General features: G+C 38.0%; 1 protein-coding gene across 1 annotated transcript in view; it reads right to left on the minus strand.

Annotated features, from left to right (window-relative positions):
* Positions 1–9,030: 9,030 nt before the first annotated feature.
* LOC126281403 (nischarin) overlaps positions 9,031–22,027 on the minus strand; it is a 77,541-nt gene continuing 64,544 nt past the window's right edge. The window contains exon 6 of the mRNA XM_049980338.1: positions 9,031–10,538. The gene's annotated coding sequence lies outside the window, so the exon portion shown is untranslated. The remainder of the gene's footprint in view (positions 10,539–22,027) is intronic.

Consider the following 22,027-nt stretch of genomic DNA (forward strand, 5'->3'; position numbering starts at 1 on the left):
CAGTCTTCCTGTATCATACTGAAAAAGCAAAAGTGATCCCTTATAGAGTCAACAATGTTAGCTTTTCTTTGTCGTCATCATCACCACCTTTAATAACCAACACAGCTTGTTTATGTTTTCCATTAGTTTCCCTTCATCCAATTACAAAAACTGTCATGACTTTTGTTGGTGATGGTTGCTTGTTTCCCGAGAGTTGTATGCCCAGCGAGTTCAACGTGGAACCACTAGCAGTTTCAGCCTGCAAAAAGCATGTCCTTTGCCATGAGAACAACATCAATTATAAGTATACAGCCATACAGTTTTCCTCACAGAATGACTGGCTTGTATCCATATTCCATTCAGCTATGATGCACGTTAGAACTGTACTTTAACATTGTGTCTTAAAAATCAATAGTCTGCAGCTCGTGGTCGTGCGGTAGCGTTCTCGCTTCCCACGCCTGGGTTCCCGGGTTGGATTCGCGGCGGGGTCAGCGATTTTCTCTGCCTCGTGATGACTGGGTGTTGTGTGATGTTCTTAGGTTAGTTAAGTTTAAGTAATTCTAAGTTCTAGGGGACTGATGACCATAGATGTTAAGTCCCATAGTGCTCGGAACCATTTGAACCATTTTAAAAATAAATAGCACCAAGCAGTCATGTCACCATATTCCACAGTAACTCTGACATTAATTAATTTTCTTGTGAGAAGTCTTACTGCCACTGAATAAACTGGCCTTATAAAAAACAACAAAGTTTTTTTGATTTTTTTTAATTGTTGGATGTTCTTATTTTTAAAATATCCTCAGAAAACTGCTTCTTATTGATATGTATCCAAGTTTGTTACTTATTCTGTGTTCATCTTTTTAATAAGGTGTCCTTAACTTATATGAGCAAATTATTCCTGACTCTGTATAACTTTTGCTTTGCACACTGTCATTGCACATTCCTACATTTCTTCAAGGCATTCAAAGATTCTCCAAGTGACTTTTTTAGAAGCCACCACCATCCTGCATAAGTATCACAAATTGAAGATGTGGTAGGGAATATGGGCAAGTTTGAAGAAAACTAAGACAGTTACTTCTAGCTGGATCATTTTATATTAAAGACGACTTTCTTTCTTAACCGCAGTGCATTTCTCCTTAGTATGCTCAAATCTATTTTTGTGGCCTATATGGTGTATTCATCATTAGTTGCTAACATACAGAGTAACTTAAACTCAAATTTATATATTTCTGTGTATTCTTAGTAAAGTAATGCATGGTAGCTTATATTTGGAACTATCATAAGTTCAGTGCACTTATTGTCTAAAAAAAAGAAATGTAAAAGCTGTCTCACTCTATACCCACTGATCTGCTCATGCATGGGTCTATGGAACTTCAAATAAATGCATTCTCTTTCTTGAAATATTCCCATGCCGAGCATCCAAATTTATCTGATCATTTAAAAAGTGAGCAGACAACTTAAAATTTTCAGTTAGAAATGTCGCTTTGCTGTTTATTTTCATGGCTATATTTAGGCATAATGTTGCATAAATAAATCTGCTGATCAGAAAACGTGCACAGTGTAAAAATATACAACAGTTACATTACTGACAGTAAGGATCATCTGCAACTCATAGGTGACCAGCACATGACATAACAGAGGGCTATGACAACAATGATTGCAACAGAATACATTCATTACTCAGCCAAGGACCAGTGGCAAAAATCTAAAATGACCAAATGTGGAGGCTGATGAGTGACAAAGTCAGAATCAAGAAACTTGGAGGTACAAAAGGTTTGACAAATTATTTCCAGCAATACCTTACCCAAAATCCGAATGCGGCAGTGACTAGGGTGCTAAGTCCCATATCAAATACTGATCCTGTGAATGTGTTTCAGCAGCATATGCACATAATAAATCTAATCCTATTGGAACCTTTGCTATATTACTGAATCGTTCAATACCATCAAATTTTAGCCAGGCTTGAGTTAGTTTTCTTACATAAATCACATAGGTCTTATCTGTAGATGTCCATAGAGATTTCTGACTGTCAAATACAATTGTTGCATCAATATTTTTTATTATTTATAAATCAATATATTTTCAGGTATGGATCTCACAACATGAAAATTAGCAGTCAAAATTTTAAAAGAATGTCATCTGAAAAGAAGTCTACATTAGAAGCAATAATTTTTATTCTTCAATGTTATATGCAAGCATTATCTGTCTCCATTTATAATTTTATTAACATTACTGTTGGTAATGAAATCAAATTTATAATATGACAGGAAATTTCTATTTTTCATATTTTCAAAACTTGGGGTACACGTCTTAAGTAAAGAGTTATTTTCAGAAAGCAACATATAAATTAAAAATGAGAAGCAATTTCAATAACAAGAGCTATCTTAATGTCAATTTGATTGACTACCTGTTCTCAAGGGTTCTTAAATAATTTTTGGCACCAACTGCAGCAGAGTTGAATTAGCAGAGTTACAGTTTGGTTTTGTGCTTCATGGAATTGATCCAGGGTACTCGTAGCTTGCTGTCAGATAGTTTTGCATGAAGGTTTGTGAAAGATATGATAAAGAAATATTTTATACATTGTGTATTTCAAAAAGTGTAGTAATTATGAAGCACGTTTGTTCAGATGTGAAGAGGCAAATTAACACTGATTATGAACAAAATTGTTAATTCTTCAGACAAAGTTAATGGTAAAACCCAGGACCTCTTTTTATGGAATATTATGCAGCAGAAGCAGAGACCTAGACGCTGAACCTATATTAAAAAATTAAGGACAATTTCTCAGGTTAATGTAATGCAACCAACTAGTAACCCACAAGAGACATTATGTAGCAAAGTTATTATGAAGAAATAATGTACCATTTATTGTGGTACATGTTAGGGGGGTGCTTCATAACAGCTGCAGACAAAGAACATTTTAAGATTTTTGGGGAAGGAAAGAATTTAGGAACACTTCACCCTACAGTTATCTGAAAACTACTTCACAGCGCAAAGTCACCATCTGCAAATAATGCCATTGCTGCTTGTAATGGTAGTAGAAGAAATTTCAAAAAGAATTGAAATAAGCCAAAAATTCCAATATTTGCTGAACACAAGTGTACATTAAGAAAACCATCTGGATGTCTATAATCCTATGCACAAGGTTCATAGTCATAGAGTCATCCTGAAGACTGATAGAAGCATAATTGAAGATGGTAGAAAATAAACAAATCTGTGTTACTGATTTCAAACTAGCTTGCTGACATTCACCCTCAAGATTTGCCAACTTCTGTTATTGTTCAGAGAAGGAAGGAAGGAAGGTTAGGGTATAATGTCCTGCTGACATCAAGGTCATTCTAGACGGAAGACAAGCTTCGATTGCTGACAGCTGAGGATGGAAATCAGCCACACCAGTTTAGTTGAGTTAAACCTTTACAAAGAAGCCATTCTGGTATCTGTTTTACATTATGCACTGGATATAGCACCATTGAAAGGCAGTGCTTTTAATGCGTACACTCCAGAAATGTTGATGAGCAATACATGAGCCAAGATAGGTGTTCTAAATGAGTTCGTTCCCATACAGTTAACTCGTGTGAGGCCTCTTATGTTAAATGTACAAACTGCAATAGTCATTTTGCTACAGTTGGACCACAAGTACAATTGAAACGTATTTCAGGAATTAAATGTTATTCACAACATCTCATTACAAGAAGATCCTTGGATACTTGTGCATAAGCTAAAGCAGTTATGAGTGTTCAATGTTACTTACCTCCTCTGATCATCACAGCTAACAGGCAAATATCAACTGCCGCATCAGACATACAGTGTCAGCACCGTTCCCAAAAATGCAGCTGTTACACTTTGTATTTACCTGTGCTGGTGTGCCTTTCCATGTGCCATGAGCGAATCTTATGAATTGGCTGTAGGAGAGATCTATATGGTGTCAAGTAACTTCCAACACAACATTCACTTGATCTATTCCCAGCAATTTATGTTGATTCCAACTGTCGAAAACCTCTCTTTACCAATCACACAGAAAATGGCACAACCTACCACACCTCACTATACAGATCAAGCGAACATATTGGATAACAATGTGGTCCAAAATAAAATGCAGGAGCTCATTGTTAAGACATGAAATTTTGCCTTAGCACTAATACATCAAGTTGCCCTTGACAAACTGGATCTAAATGCTGTGACACTCATCCAAAATAGTTTCACGCATATACAATATTCATCTTTACCAAAGAAATGCAGAAACAGGGAGATATAACACAGAAAGCCTGCTTTTCATGATGCATACCATTTACGCATCATCTTCTTGGTTACAAAGACATAGTTCAAGCCAAACACTCGCTTTTGTTCTCCAGATGTAACATGCTCTGAGAATACTGGATTTAAGGAAATATTGTACCATCCTATTCACCCATGAAAATTTAGTTACCAACAATTAATGGTACTCTGTTTGCTTGTGGCGACCCATATAAAACTACCAAATTGATCTTTTAAAACTGGGAAGCGTTGAAAGACAACATGTGATTGAATCATTGTCCTCTTCTGATCTCATTGACAACAAGTTATTCCCCCCTTCCCCTTTCCAGATAGCATTAACAGGCAATTGGAACATTTATATTAATGTCTGCATCCATGTCCTCCAAGTCACTGTGAAGTGCACAGCAGATGGTGTTTCCCATTGTACCACAAATTAGAGTTTTTCGTCATTCAGTTTGTCTATGAAATGCTGGAAGAATGACTGCTTAAAGGACTCTGTGTGCACCATAATTGATCTAACCTTGCCTTCATGGTCCCAACAGGAGGTGATGAGTAAATTCCATGTTTAATACTAGTTTTTAAGAGAGATTTCACAGGATAGCTGACATATAACTTCCTGCATCTGCAGGTTCATGTTTTTCCATGACTGGAAGGTTATTCAATGTGTGTGAAAGAGAAAATAAGCATTTTTCTCATCAAATGTTTGGCACATGATGGTTTGTCATCTCATTGGAAAGAACTGCAACTGTAATTCCAAGGGAAAATTGTTCACTGGAAATGTAGCTAAAATACAAATGCATTGAGGTCAGGATCAAATGATTCTCAAAGCTAGTAATGTTTGGAAGTCGTTCTGCACCTTGTCCAACCAACCATAGTACTAATGTGATAGATGTATGGCAGAAAGTTAAAGAAGTTCACAATCAGGAAATATGCTTCCAGAATGAGATTTTCACTCCGCTGCAGAGTGAAAAATCTCATTTTGGAAACATCCCCCAGGCTGTGGCTAAGCCATGTCTCCGCTATATCCTTTCTTTCAGGAGTGCTAGTTCTGCAAGTTTCGTAGGAGAGCTTCTGTAAAGTTTGGAAGGTAGGAGACGAGATACTGGCAGAATTAAAGCTGTGAGTACCGGGCGTGAGTCGTGCTTCGGTGGCTCAGATGGTAGAGCACTTGCCCGCGAAAGGCAAAGGTCCCGAGTTCGAGTCTCGGTCGGGCACACAGTTTTAATCTGCCAAGAAGTTTCAGGAAATATGCTCATAAAATCAGAGGTATAGCCATGGGCTGGATAGAAAACTTTGCTGATACCAAAACCCTAACATCCCACAACCCACAAACCCTGCAATGGAGGCAGTAATTAAGAGTGGAGTAAGGCAGAGTTGCTGACTATTCCCCACATTATTCAATATATACACTAAATAAGTAGTAGCCAAGGAGAAATTTGTAAAGTGAATTAAAGTCCAGGGAGAAAAAATATCAGAACACAAATAAAAAAGATATTGGATACACGCCTGGAAAATGATGGAATATTTGATCTGCTTGGAACTTCAAAAAACACAAAACTCAAAGGTTTGTGAATGACCTTTTCGTTCTGTCAAAGTTGACACAGGACTTGGAAGTTCAGTTGAAAAGGATGGGTAGTAACCTGGAAAGAAGCTATAATGTAAACGCCGACAAAATAATATAGAACATAGGTAATAGAATGTAGCGAAATTTAATCAGGTAAAGGAAAAGTAAAGTCATATGGGATGATTGGATGAGAGACCAAAAGGTGTGGGTTCACCCTCCTAATTGGAAAAGCTCTTCCTTCTCACACACTGGCACCATTCCTTCATGAAGACTGAGAGTTGTGTTAAAGTGTATTTGTTGAATATACATGACTGTGATTGCTGCATAGGTATGTATGTTGTGGTACTGTTATTTTTGTGTTGTACGCTGATGAGAGAATGAACAGGGAGAAATCCTATGCTGGCACATGTCTGATTTATACATTTATTATATTTTCCAAATGGTTCAAATGGCTCTGAGCACTATGGGACTTAACATCTGTGGTCATCAGTCCCCTAGAACTTAGAACTACTTAAACCTAACTAACCTAAGGACATCACACACATCCATGCCCGAGGCACAATTCGAACCTGCGACAGTTAATTTGATAATGGAGGACAGTATGATTGTGTGTGTGGGGAAGGGAGTGTGCTGAGAGGGGGGGGGGGGGGGGGGTGTTGTAACACTATCGAGGGAGATCAAGACTTCACTACAGTTATCCATTTAAAGTGGATGAAGGTTGCAGTAGTTATGTAGAGATGGAAAGACTTGCTTACAATGGACCACGATATAAAGCTGTATCAAACCAGTCTTCACTATGAACACCACAACAACAACCTCCTCCTCCTTCTTCTTCTTCTTCTTCTTCTTCTTTTTTTTTTTTTTTACGTAATAGGTTTTATGTTTGTCTCGTATCTTCTACAGACAAAGTGGAACAGGTTTGCCATGGTTGTCCCAGCTACCTTAAAAATCCTGAGAAAATGTTATCTACTCCTGGAGCATTGTATCAGTTCAAGTCATTACTCTGTCAACTTGTTCACACAGTATTGTGTCTATCTCAATTTCATCCTCTTCCTCTTTCATTCACATAATACTAGCCTTTGGTTTCTTTCTTTTGTATTGGTCTTCTAAGTTTTACTCCCATTTTTCAGCATTTTCTTCTTTGCTTAACACTGGATTGCCATCTCATAATCTTTATGTTCATTCAGCTGCTTCTTTTTTCTTGTCTCCCATGTCTGTCATGCTGTAGACTAGATTTTACTGCACACGCGTGTGCACACTATCTCTCTCTCTCTCTCTCTCTCTCACAGACACACACACACACACACACACACACACACACACACACACACACGTGTTGTGCCTATGTAAAATATCTTTTTATGAGCATACAACAAGTGATAAACATCATGCATGTGGACACCCATACTTGGTGAGATGTGCACTACCATAATGCTTGCACTACTGGCACAGTGTGCATTAGGCTATAGTGCTATCTATCACCGTGGAAAGAAAGCTTTTTTCACAGTACTGTTCAATAGATCTGAATATTGACTCAGGGCATATACAAATAAATTTTATTATCTATTGCTTTTTTTTTTGTTATCAGGATTTAATGGACTAGCTAGTTTCTGTAAAAATCATGCTAATTAAAAATAGTAGTAATCTCAGACTTCATCATCATTATTCATATGTAAACATACACCCAATTGTCAACTTCAAGATAAACTAGATGACAAAGCTATTGTATTTATACAATCAATGACAAAAATATGGTAGCAACATTTGCACCCATTTAGTTTCAGAGTAATTAACATTCCTGATTTTTTTAAAAAAAAGAAACATTGTTACTGAAATAGGATCTCATATTCAGGCAAATTAGCCAACATAATTCAATAGACATTATTTCTGTTTCTGAAAGTCCACATTCAAGTGAATCTTCTTCCACCATTCATTACTCAGTAATATATATTTTTACTTGTAATTTATGAAAATTAGGCAAACAACAATAACTAGATTCTGTTCTAATTATTGTAAACTTACAAAAGAGGCATGTTGGGAGCCATACTAAGTCAGTCTGAAATGAATAGAACCTATGTTTGTCGATACGGGGAAATATACTGCAGTTGTTGTTGTATAAATTACAAGTCACAAGAAGCACAAGAATTTATCTAGATTTTCTGTCCATGGGTTTATTCAATAACCCAGAGATTGTTTTAAATAATTAATTGGACTGTGAATGCGTAATTGCATTCATCATCATTATCATCATCATCATCATCATCATCATTTAAGACTGATTATGCCTTTCAGCATTCAGTCTGGAGCATAGCCCCTCTTATAAAATTCCTCCATGATCCCCTATTCAGTGCTAACATTGGTGCCTCTTCTGATGTTAAATCTATTACTTCAAAATCATTCTTAAGCGAATCCAGGTACCTTCTCCTGGACTGTGTTAATCTTATAATAACGTTTACTGATCACTTGACAATAGGATCAGATTGTGAATTGTGTTATTTCCCAATGATTACTACTGTGTGCATCATGTTCATACTAATTTGGCTGTTAGATATGAAAGATAGTGTATTAAGAGTATCGTTCTGTGACAGTGTTAAATATTAGTTTACCACACTGTACTTTTGTGAATAATTACTTCAGTGTTAGGTTAATGCACTCAAACAATCACATTATCGACCATCAGCCAAATGCAGTATGTGGAGATCTGCTTATCTGTGCATAATTTAAGTAAATGAGACTCAAGCTGTTCATAAGCACTAACTCACTTGGCAATAAAAGTGCAATTCAAGTGTCTGAATTGTAATCTTGGTGTGGGTAGTATTATTTAAAACAGTCTACTGATACTTTCAACTACCAACTTTTCAGCCAGATTTGAAGGAGGCACAACTACTGTGGGCATATTTTTACAGGTAACGGACAGGCTACAACCACAGTGGCATCAAATTAACATTCATCAAAATAAGATGAAATACAGTGCTGCTACATTAGTATCTGTACTGGAGCAATGACTTCACCACCAGTCAAAGCTCTGCTCTTGAAAACAGCGGAAACATGCCAGTTAACCTGAAGAATGGTTTGCATACCACAGAGCTCTACTAAGCAAGGCCGTATTGGAGGGGATATGTCCTTGTCTTCGTCCAACTTTCGAACTGGCTTTAACAAGGACTATGAACTACAATCCAACTTATTATTTTTCATTTTAATAAAGTACTGCCATAGGTGAAAAAAATCAATAAGTGACCAAAAACCATATTTGGACTAATTGTGAACTCAACCCCACACATTTTGATTTAGAGTCTTGCAGTTACAGCATGAATCACACCAGTGTAATATCTGCATATTCCTTACTGCTCTTGTGTACATAAACTATTGTATAACCACAAGAGAATGCCCCAATTCAGTTTACAACAAATTAGCACATTTATAATATGCATTAGCTTTTCCCCCTTAATATCTGAAATAATTTTATTTATTGATCATTATCATGATGGATACTATTAAGTCTTTCCAAGTATTTTATAATTCATGGGGAAAAAACTGAAGCAAGCAAGCTTAGACAAGAACAATTATATTCTTTTATTGAGTTTTGAAATCATCAAAATTATTGCCTTTAATATTATGATGATTATTGGGCATTGTGAATCACACAATGTGCAAAATAAGTTACAAAAATTAACATTTTCAAAATACATTTAATTTAAATCTCTCTCTCTCTCTCTCTCTCTCTCTCTCTCTCTCTCTCTCTCTCTCTCCCCCCCCCCCCCCCCCCCACCCTCCCTCACCCCACCTCTGACTCATATATATATTCTCATTTGTTCACTATTATTTACAAGTATACTGTTGAAATATCACAGAATATTTTACATGTAATTTGTTTTTCCAAACTTACTGTATATTTAATTTGATACACAGATCACATAGCAAAGCTACAAGTTGTGTATTAATGTACAAACATTTATAAACATATGTAAGCATACATTCATTCACAGCAATATAAACACAGAAGCACATAACATTCAGCAAAATATAACGCTCTGTTGGTTCTAAACATTAAAACTGGCCTCAGTATTTATAAAAGTTAATTACTAAAAGAATACATTACACACACATTACTCACACTGAAGGTAAAGTGCAAATGAGTGCTGGGACAGAGATGATTGTCATTGTAGCCTTAGAATTTCCCAGTCTATTTTCAAATTCCATGACAATGAAAGACACCTTTCTGTATTATTCCAACATAATCAAATAATTGATATAATGTACAAAATTATGTAGGATAACTGACTACAAAATGTGCCCTTATAACCTTGACATTTAATACAAAACAACTGAAAAGTGAATTCCAAAGTTACAGTTATCTCTTCCTCTTTTGTGTGTCCTACTCACTTGCAACTCTAACTACAATGTAAGTGGTTTCACAGTTGTTCACCATTAATCGTAAGACATATTTTGTTATTTTTGTGCTAATGCAAATTATTTGCCTTTCATGGCTTGTGTAATTTAATCACATGATATCCTGATAGTAACACAGTACCTTTTCCCCATATAATTGAATGAATCACAATGCAACAAGACTTGTTCTTTGAACCAGAAACAGTATGTCACCAATATCTGATCCAACCACTTGAATGTGAAACCTTACAGTCCTCTATCACTGTTGCTGTCTTCAACCAATACAGAAAATATAAATTTTAAATTGTAACAACTGTGATGAGCTCCAAGCACTGGTATGTTCTGAATGCGGAACCTGTGAACAAAAAATTATATTCATGTTCCAATAGCTCAGGCTAACATTTTTCTTGTACACTTTAACTACAATCATGTTACATTTTACAGTTTATTTCAGCTTGGAGTGTCAAATAACTTTTCAGTGAATATGAAGAAAGTAAGTTTTGTAATAAAACAAGTGCGAAAAGTCATACACTGTATGTTAGCACTCCCTCAGATATTTCTTTTCAGTTCATTACTCATATTAGTTGGTATTTGTTCTTGTAATCTGCCAGAGGAGCACAAAGAAAGCTGACTTCCAAATGAAGTTTCAGGTCGTCTTGAGGTGATACAATGAATCAGCTCCAACAAGGGAGCATCATTCTCTGTAAGTGAGTAATGTCAAGAAAGAGCAGACTGTTTTGATGCTGATAAAGAGTTTGATCTATAAATAAACATTCTGCAGTAAAGCAGTCACAGTAATCAAAACAGAAAAAAGTTGTCAATGGCCTGAGTCAGGAACTGAGGAACCAACTGAAATCAGCCCCAGTATTTCACTGCTTTCAAAATAAATACAAAGACAAAACAAGAGAACAATCAACCAAAAAACAAGAAAAAATGACAGACACAGCAATAACTGTCACGCTGAAGGACAGTTACTAGGAAATTCATAAAAAACAACAATCCCTTCCACATACAAAATACTGATGTCCAACTAAAAAGTCGAAAAGAATTGGTATTTAGTTTGTCAGCTTCAGTGACAATGAGAAGAATTCAGATGATTTACAAGCATCAAGATGCCAAATATATCCAGGTGGGGCGATTGCACAGAAACTTAAGTGACTAAACTACAGCAAAGAAAAGTCTAATACAGTTGAAACATCAACATCAGTCTAAGTGAGCATTTATGTGATTTTGTCATAAACATTGAATCTTAAACTCTTAACATATTCAGTGTATTTTAAATCATCATAATGTACATCAGTCCTTAAAATTATTGGCTAGAATGTGATGAGTGCCAACAACAGTAAGCTTACACTAAGATGACAAAAGTCTTGGGTAGCAATATGCCATGTATATGGGTGGCAGTATCTAAAAAGGTTTAAAAGGGTAGTGCATTGGCAGAGATGTCGTTTGTACTCAGGTAATTCATGTGAAAAGGTTTCCGATGTGATTATAGCCATATGATGGGAAATAACAGACTTTGGATATGGAATGGTTGGTAGTTGCGGATACACACATTGGACATTCCACTTTGTAAATCGCTAGGGAAGCAATATTCTCAGATCCACAGTATCAAGAGTGTGCTGAGAATACCAAATTTCAGGCATTATCTCTCACCATGGGCAATGCTGTGGCCAACATCCTTCACTTAATGACCATGAGCAGTGGAATTTTCTTAGAGTTGTCGGTGCTAACAGACAAGTGACACTGCATGAAACAACCACAGAAATCAATGTGGGGCATTTGGTGTTAGAGAGCTGATGCGAGTGCCTTTGGTAACATAACGACATTGATTGCAGTGCCTCTCCTGGGCTCATGACTATATTGGTTGGACCCTAGACAACTGGAAAAGCATGGCCTGGTCAGATCAGGAACAATTTTAGTTGGTAAGTGCTGATGGTAGGGTTTGAGTGTGGTGCAGGCTCCACAAAACCATGGGTCTAAGTTATCCACAAGGTACTGTGTAAGCTGGTGGTGGCTCCATAATGATGCCAGTTGTGTTTACAGAGAATAGACTAGGTCCTCAGCTCCCACTGAACCAATCATACACTAGAAATGGTTATGTTAGGCTATTTGGAAACAATCTGTGACCATTCATGGACTTCATGTTCCCAAACAATGGAATTTTTATGGATAACATAATCATTCATGATTGGTTTTAAGAACAATCTGAACAATTCAAGAGAATGATTTGGCCACCCAGATCTCCTAACATGAATCCCATGAAAATTTAAGGGGCATATTCGAGAGGTCATTTCATGCACAGAATCTTGCTCCAGCAACACTTGCATAACTATGGATGGCTACAGAGGCAGCATGGCACAGTATTTATACAGGATGACTTGCTGGGCCTATGCCATGTCAAGTTTCTGCACCACACCAGGCAAAATGAGGTCCAGTACAATATTAGGAGGTATCCGACAATTTTTGCCAATTCAGTGCATTGTGACACACTAAGGCACAACTATCCAACTTGTTATTGTACCAATCATGATGCTAATATTAATTTTTGCTTCTTTTAATATTCTCCTAGTATTAGAAATACATTAATGCATATTATGCACTACTATTTTTCAAAAATTTCTTCACAATAGCTTGCATTTTGCTTCTCTTTCTTCATTTCATTACACAGTGATACAGATAATAAAAGGGAGAGAGAAAAGCAAAGTCCAAGCTAGTGAGATGCAATTCCCAAGCTAGTGAGATGCAATTCTTGAGAAATAGTATTGGCAATTCTTGAGAAATCGTGTTGGAATTACAAAGATGCTCATATTAATGATCAGGAAATTAGTGGAGGTGGATAGGACAGAGGAACCAACAATTAGATGTTATGGACTTGTTAAGCAAATAGAGGAGAAGAGGATGTCCCAAAAGAGAAAAGGAAGGAAAAAAGACCAAGAGGTAAACGGTTGAAAGGAGTGAAAAAGTGCATGTGAGTGCATGTGATATAGAGGAGAAGACTGGATTGAGGTGGAGACAGTGATGGTGGAACCTCAGAAGTCAATGGTGAGGCTTGATTCCAGACAGACTGGCCAGTGACTGGAAACTGTACCAGAAGAGGATGAACAATAATGCATATGCTATACATATAAAAAATTATGAAATTATTATTCATGAAGTATTTCACTAAGTTTTTTATTCACAACATAATTTACAGTCTGCTGTTGACAATAGTACTGTCACATCAAAACCACAACCAAGTACAAAGCCAGAGTCATCAATGAAGTTCAACACTTAGAACTGGAAGCTCATTTACTATAAACAATAGTGTACTGCCAGAACATAACTGATCTCCCACACAGAGAGTATAGCTATTTATACAAACATCAATATTCCACAGTATACAAATTTTACAAACAAGAGATTTTTCAAGAATTTTCCAGAAAAAGTACTAAATAAAAAATAATTCCTGGTGGTTGAGTTTGAACTGGCAACCTGTAGCATGCCAGCCAGTGGTGCTAGCCACTACACTCCACTGTAAGTACAACAACTCTTGGTTCTGTCTTCTGGAAAAACAGCAGCCAGCTGTTTCAGAAGTTCTCATTGGTGCTCATTACAACGCCCTGGATCTAGATCTTACAATGGTCCTCTGTATGGCAGATCTCATGCATCCTTGCATTCTAGTAGTGTTGTTACATCCTCTTCACTACACTGAGGTAGCCCTGCCTGTCTATGCTTCATGATCATTGAGTGGGTCTTCAATTTCTTGAACCTAATTTCGTGCTTCTCAACTCTAGTAGAGCACGATAAGGAGTCCTGTCTTCCTGGTAAATAGTCATAATCCTCAACTTAATCTGTGACATCCAACAAGCGATGAAGGATACAATATGGCCAAAAGTACTGCTTTAGTAATATTTTCAAAAGTCCCACTTGCTGCACAGGTGTATGGACCAAGTCTCTCAGGGTGTCCAGGGTCCGTATGCAAGCCAACTGCTTTATTTCTTCAGCCCTGGTGGTTGAGTTTGAACTGGCAACCTGTAGCATGCCAGCCAGTGGTGCTAGCCACTACACTCCACTGTAAGTACAACAACTCTTGGTTCTGTCTTCTGGAAAAACAGCAGCCAGCTGTTTCAGAAGTTCTCATTGGTGCTCATTACAACGCCCTGGATCTAGATCTTACAATGGTCCTCTGTATGGCAGATCTCATGCATCCTTGCATTCTAGTAGTGTTGTTACATCCTCTTCACTACACTGAGGTAGCCCTGCCTGTCTATGCTTCATGATCATTGAGTGGGTCTTCAATTTCTTGAACCTAATTTCGTGCTTCTCAACTCTAGTAGAGCACGATAAGGAGTCCTGTCTTCCTGGTAAATAGTCATAATCCTCAACTTAATCTGTGACATCCAACAAGCGATGAAGGATACAATATGGCCAAAAGTACTGCTTTAGTAATATTTTCAAAAGTCCCACTTGCTGCACAGGTGTATGGACCAAGTCTCTCAGGGTGTCCAGGGTCCGTATGCAAGCCAACTGCTTTATTTCTTCAGCCCTGGTGATGAGTCATCCTGAGTACAGCACAGTTGAAACGGGAACAGTATATCCATAGTCTTTCAGGCCTCACAGTGGTGGAGCAGAAAGAACTGTGTGACATCTGCAGTGCTTTGCTTTGCTGTGTAGTATGCAAATCTCATGGTGGGCAGTATCATACCCCAGTTTGGCTGTTCAACCTCAACATACATTAAAAGCATATTTACCACTGGCCTCTTAAAGAGTTCTGTGAGGCCATTCATCTGTGGACGGTAGGCAGTAGTTGTTCTGTGGCTGACGTCCCAAAATGAAATTACTTCTGACACTAGTCTTGACAAGAAAACTTTTTCTTGATTACACATCACAACACATGGTGCTCCGTGCTTCAAAACCACATCTTTTACAAGGTATTTCACAATTTCCAGAGCTCCAGCAGTTGGCACAGCTTTGGCAAAAGTACAGCATATGAGTTAGGCAATGTAGACTATTATCCATCAATTTTCTTTTGACAACTTTGGGAATTGCCCCCCCCCCCCTCCCCCCTCCAAAGAAGGAAATTTCAGTTCAGTGGAATGAGATTGGTACCTGGTGACACAAAGTTATTGGCGTTCCTTACAGTGGCTCACCTAACAGATTGCTTGAAAATTGGAAATTTGTGGTAAGTTCTATGGGACCAAACTGCTGAGGTCATCAGTCCCTAAACTTACACACTACTTAATCTAACTTAAACTAACTTATGTTAAGGACAACACACACACCTATTCCCGAGGGAGGACTCGAACATCCAACAGAGGGAGGGAGTAGCGTGAACTGCTACAAGACGCCTCAGACAGCACAGCTACCCCACCCAACAGATTTTTTGAGACATGTGTTTGATACGGTCTAGAGACTTTACAAATCCCAGATGACCAGATGTTGGAAGCATCAAGGAAATACTTCAGGAGCACTGGCCATTGGTAAGCTGGTATGACAAACAACCATTCCACCCCATCAAATCATAGTTCCTCTTATAAACATCAAATCGTAGTTCCTCTTATACAATGTTATGTTTATTGATTGGATTCCTTCTTTGGTCAGTTTTTCATTCTTGAAGGCTTCTACAGCTTTCAGCAATACCGGGTCTTCCCTCTGTTCAGCAGCAATGTCGTCCAATGCAGCAATGACTGAGATTTCTTCTACACTGCTGTTTTCTGCCTTAGGACCCTGCGTTTACATCTGTTTTGTGCATACCATTGTGTTGTCATACTCCTGAAGCCTTAGTGCCCATCATGCCAGTCTACCTGGAAGATCCTTCAGGCCAGTCAGCCAGCATAGGGAATGGTTTGGTGAATAAGTACAGTCAGAACCTGTTGGTGGATTAAACAGCTGCAAGGCATCTGTTGGTGGATTAAACAGCTGCAAGGCATTCTTTCTCAATTGTAGTGGAGTTCATCTTGGGCTTGCAGAGTACTCTGGAAGCATAAGATATCACACTTCTAGCATCTTCCTGATTGTAACATATCACCCTGGTGAAATGATGTGTTGTACAAAATTTACCAAAATGAAGAATGATAATTGCTATCATAAAAGATTGATTTAAGTACCGAATTTAGCATAAAATACAATTCACAAGTTTTGTTTCTTTCTGTGCATGTAATCTGGAGTTGGGTGGACACAATGTATCTGCAAGCCGTGTCGATGAGAGCACTCTTCTTACCACACTTTGTAGTATCTATCAGTTGATGGTTTATTCCCTGTTGTTGGATCCTGCCATGGAAGGACAATGTAAGTGACAAACACAGTGACAATCACAGTGACATCACTGATATCTAGGAGAGACTTACAGATCAATCTGTCAGCTGTCAGTCGAGAGAGGATGAACGTAAATTAGTATCTATTGAAACTGTATTGAGCACATGTACTGATACAGTCACGTGTCGTAGAGTACTGTATGATGTGTTCAGCTATTGTAGTGAATCACTCAATATACTGATAAAAGGAAGAAGGCCTCTATGTCACTCTCCTGAAGGAGTTTTTCAGCTTCCAGTAGCGTAGAAATCGCAGGAAGAGATGAAGGCTACATTAACAAAGATGTGCACGGTAATTCCAACATTGCAGTTTGAACACAAGCAGTCTGAATTATTAATTAATAGTGACTCGAAGTTTATCCGTGAATATATCACAGAACATAGCATAACACCTCATATACTAGATCTGGAGATGATGTTGGCACTTCTTTAATGACAATGAAGAATTTCTCTTGCACCTTGCTCCAGAAAAATTTGGTGTCTCTCTACAGTATTTCTTGCAAGAGACATTCCTCAGTATAGAAATCCTTTATAAATTGCCAATAGAACAAGCAAATTCCATAGAAACGTCTCACATCACAAATATGCCATGGAGTCAGAAAATCTGTTAACTGTTTAATTTTCTCTGGATCAGAATGGCCTTCATTGCAGTTCACTATTTCTTGGGCAGCAGAGAGGTCCATTTCTTACTTCAGATGGAGGCCTGCAGCCTGAACACACTTCAACACCTTTCTTAGGTGGCTCAGATACTCTTCAAGCATCTTCGAAAAAAATGATGTTGTCCATATAGCATAGTCATGTCATCCATTTAATGTGTCAAAGCAGGCTATCTATCATATATTCAAGGGTGGCTCGAGTGTTACATAGTCCAAATGGCATATCTTTGAACTCATGGAGGTCGGAGGGAGTATGGAGGTAATCTTCTCCCAGTCATCATTATCAGCCTCAATTTGACAGTAACCTGTCTCCAAGCCCATAGCTGAGAAATATGTTGCTCCCTCTGAACAGTCAAGGATGAGATCAATTGCAGGGTATACACGCGGACAAGGAAAAAAAATTCCTGGATTTTTCCCTGATTTCCCAGCTAAAAATACACATTCTCCCACGTGAAAATACACCTTTTCCATGTTAAGTGACAGTATACTTTTCCTCGTAACTGTAAAACTTCTCAATCCTTTAAATGGTTATAGTTTTATGCAGTGGTGTAGAACTTCCCTGCACTTGAGAAAACAAAACTCAAGAGGGGAAGAAAAAAAAAAAACACATTTTGGAAAGATCTTTAATGTGCACCAACATGTACACTACATATTTTCGTATTACGAAAGTATAAATTCGAATTCCATCAAACATCGCATGTTACTTTCCAAAGCATTGAAATCAAGACTGTGATGCGCTTTTTTAAGCCAGTCATAACTCAAGTCATGTGATCTCATCAGCCGATGACAGCGGATATTCAAAGCATAAGACACGTGATGTAGGCAGCCAATAGCAACATCACTGTTAAGCAGCATGAACACACAAATAATAAAAGTTAATGGTTTTAAAATTAATGTACACTGTGCTGCGATAAGAAAAAAAGTTTCACATACAATAAGTGAAAATTATTTTCACTTTAACCTCATGTTACCCTTTCCACCTTCTAATACCATGTCAACCTCACAACATCCCTACAAAGACCCCATTAAATGTTATTTACATTCCCTCCGCAAACATGCCTTCACCTTAGCCAGATATTAAAACCCACATCCTTTCGTCTTTCTCTCTCCTTCCCTCTTTCCTGAAGAAGCAACCGTTGGTTGCGAAAGCTAGAAATTTTGTGTGTGTGTTTGTGTGTTATTTTATTGTGCCTGTCTACCAGCGCTTTCCCGCTTGGTAAGTCTTGGAATTTTTGTTTTTAATATATTTTTCCCATGTGGAAGTTTCTTTCTATTTTATTTACATCATAAAATTAAGTATAGTGTACACAGAACCAGTAAAGACAAGAGACAAGCAAGACTGAACACATTTCTTCAATCCTTAAGACCTAGCAGTCTTTTCTCTTCAATCTTGCTACAACTTTACACGGCAAGGTTTTCTTTCTGGAAAAGAATCTATTACTTCATCAAAGTTCGTCAAACATTTTGCTACATGAAAAAATGAAATGTCATTCTCTAATACTGAAAAAGCTGTTAATACAAATGGTACCCAACACAGGTGTGGTTTCTTGATTTGATTAAGTGTATTTTGTCACTGTCTGCTGGATAAAATGAAATAGGTCTGCCTAATATCACAGCAGTTACAACACACACCAAATAAACAAGACTTTTTTGGCACAAATCATCATTTTTATAACACAATAGAATATAATTCATGAAGTACCAATATGAAATATCTATTAGGCCTACTACAAGCAAAAAGCTTTAAGTTAGGAAATAGTTTCACAGTTCATTCAAACACTCCAACTTCTCAAGCATCAGATTGAAAAGTAGTAGTAAGAAATTTTTATATAAATTTGGAATCATTATATTCTTCCATAATTTGTATGATGTCCCCATTTCATCTCCTTCCTTGTTCCAATAAACAATCTTATCATCACTAATTCTGTAACTAATCCTTCCAGTGCCAAAACTTATTCTCGGGTTGACTTTACTAAGCCTGCCACAATCACCGGTTTAGTTACCCCCTTTATTCTCCGGTTAGGTGTTATTAAATGTTCGTACGATAAGCCTGCCACAATCACCGGTTTAGTTACCCCCATTTATTCTCCGGTTAGGTGTTATTAAATGTTCGTACGATGCATTTTCCATGCTGCTCCCGGAATAGAACTTAGGGGCTGCTAGCTGAGGATTGTACAACTGGCCCTTGGTGTGGCCAAAAATTTTCTGTCAAAATTTCAGTTTTTTTAAAATACAATGATAAGATAATATGTAAACTTTCTTACATGTTATTCCTGTTAGTTGTTTATTTCCATTCTGGTAGTCTGAATCTATGAATTTTGCTAGTAATAATAACAACACTGATCATTCGCAAACCCAGCCAACCACATAAACAGCAATTGACATTCACCCATTCAGCTTTATTCTGCTAAGGTTTTATAGCCCTGTCCCCTTTTGTCTGCTAGAAAGTTTATTTCTAGATGCAACGGGGATTCCTCTGGCAGACTCATTATGTACACTATGCATGCATTCAAAAATCAACTTATGATTCATTCGGAAATCAACTTAGAATGTGTTCAAAACCAACAGGGATGCGTTTCAAAATCATATGAATAATCGATAGACCAATGTGCGCTGGTTGCTATGTTTTTCTCCCTCAAGAATATGAATTTGGCGCTCCTCCCTTCCCTGAAATTGCCGCCTGGGGAAGATACCCCTGTTATCCCCCATCCCCCTAAATCTAGGCCTGTTGTGCAAGCATAAATCTGGCAGCTTGGGAGTGCCAGTAAAATTTTTCCGGGTAGTATGGCTGCTTGCTGCTACTGCTTATACAGCTAGCAGCCACACTTCTGTAGCCAGAAGCAGGAGAAGATACTATTCACACACAACTCAACTGTGCATGTGTACTAGCTCACTTGCAAATGCTCAAACGAATCTACTATAAACAGTTGTGATGTCACACTCATCGGAGGCAATTTGTTTTTATGAAGCACTGCGTAGTCTTCCTAGAGCGTTTGACACATTTTGCTCTTGGCCAGACGCTTGTATGAACACTGTGATTTGTTGTATGTGGTGCATTTGCCTTTGCAACTAAAGTTTTATTTTCACCCCCCCTCTCGTTCATGTTTTATTGCTGCAGTATTATTCTGCAGTAGCGAGATACAATAATGTCCTTTGTTAGAGTACTGGTTCTCACCAGTCAAAATTACAAAAATTTAGCTGTAAACTAAAACAATGAGAAGTTCCCAGGATTCTAAAAAATGTCTGGTTTTCTCCTGGATGAAAAAATTCCTGCGTTTTTCCTGGATCTTCTGGTTGTCCCGGGTCATATACACCCCGCATTGGTAATTGATGCAGGAATGCTGCGAGCCATCCCCCTCCTCCCCAACGATCACAGGAGATAACCAAGGACTCTCTGAAGCTTTAATGATGTCATCTTGCAGCAGCTTCTTCAATTCCTCCTGGATCATCCACTGTTAAAACATCCAAAAACTGATGCAGAGTGACTATTACTTCCTGACACTGCTCCTCCCTATGTATATTCCTTTAGGGATTAGTTGTGGCTGCTTGTGACACTAGTGATACAAAGTTCTCCTTGACAACCCACAATGCTTATGATCGTGACAGGCATGTACCTTTCTTTTGTGGACCTGAGCAGCTTTTTGCTGTCAATAGGAAGCTTCACAGTTTAAATTTGCATCTCAACTGATGATTGGAACGTGTCTCATTGATGTTATTCCTATCATCATCTTCAATGGCAAGCAACCATTCAGAGCAATCTTTGTTATGTGTGCTTGCTGGAATAGCTTCGTCAATCTGGAGCCCTGATCATCCATAGTCTATGATTTATTTGTGATGCCCACAAGAAGTCACACCACAAAATAACTTTATGACTAAATTCTGTTGAAATGACAAATTCACAAATTGAAGAGCACTGTTCTGTCATTGACAGTTAATCTTGCAATACATGTTCCTGTCAGCTGGACATATTTCTCAATGCAATCTTCAGCGCAATCACTTTGGTCTTCTCTTTAGCTTATGATGATATGCAATAAGCAGCCCCCATTCAACTACCGCCCAGACTGGTTGGCCATTGATGACGATCATACGATCATGGCATTTCCTGTCATCTTGGTAATGACATTTAAGGAGGATTTTCATCTGTAGCAGTCTCACCTCCTCACATGGTCACATTGCTTAGTTTTCCTGAATTCAACAGCTAGGTGAGCAGGTGTGCCAATGGGAAATGGCTATGACCTGTCTGGAGCAACCTCATCCAGGGTACAACAGTTAGCTTCATGCCACGTGTCAGCATTTGCAGCTGGCACATGAAAAGGACTCTTGTGATGGTTCGTGTTCTGCAATACAATAGTCATCAAACACTTGTCTTCCCTCGGAAATAGTGTACTATGTGTCCTCCAAATGTTTCTTTGCCTGCAGGGCACTGTACTAGCCAGATATTTTGATTATACTGGCTTTGGCTGGATGCCGAATTGTTGTTTGACTGTTGCAGCATAAGTTCAAGTTGGACAAGTCCGTGTATATGGTGCACTCGACTAGTGGCATAGATTATGCCCAAGATTGATATACCTCTTCTTCATGATCCTCTATTATCTCCTATCATATATGTTTGATGCCCATGGCCTCTATCTTTTGTGTACTTTGTCCAACCATTCTGGTTGCCATAAACTGCTGTATCTCTTCTGTTACTATATGAGACAGGCCTTCCGCAATTGCTATAGGGATCATTTTTGGAGGGTGTTCATACTTCTTGCATCCAACTATTTTCTGCTGCACTTCCTCAATGTGCTGACACCACTTGATGAATTCTCTTGACGATGTGAGATGCTTTATAAGAAGAGCTTGGTACATGTCCTTTGGGACTCCTTTCATCAAAAGTAAGATTTTGTCAGCTT

The sequence above is a fragment of the Schistocerca gregaria genome, chromosome 7 (genome assembly GCF_023897955.1).
Source record: "Schistocerca gregaria isolate iqSchGreg1 chromosome 7, iqSchGreg1.2, whole genome shotgun sequence".
NCBI classification, from domain to species: Eukaryota; Metazoa; Arthropoda; class Insecta; order Orthoptera; family Acrididae; genus Schistocerca; species Schistocerca gregaria.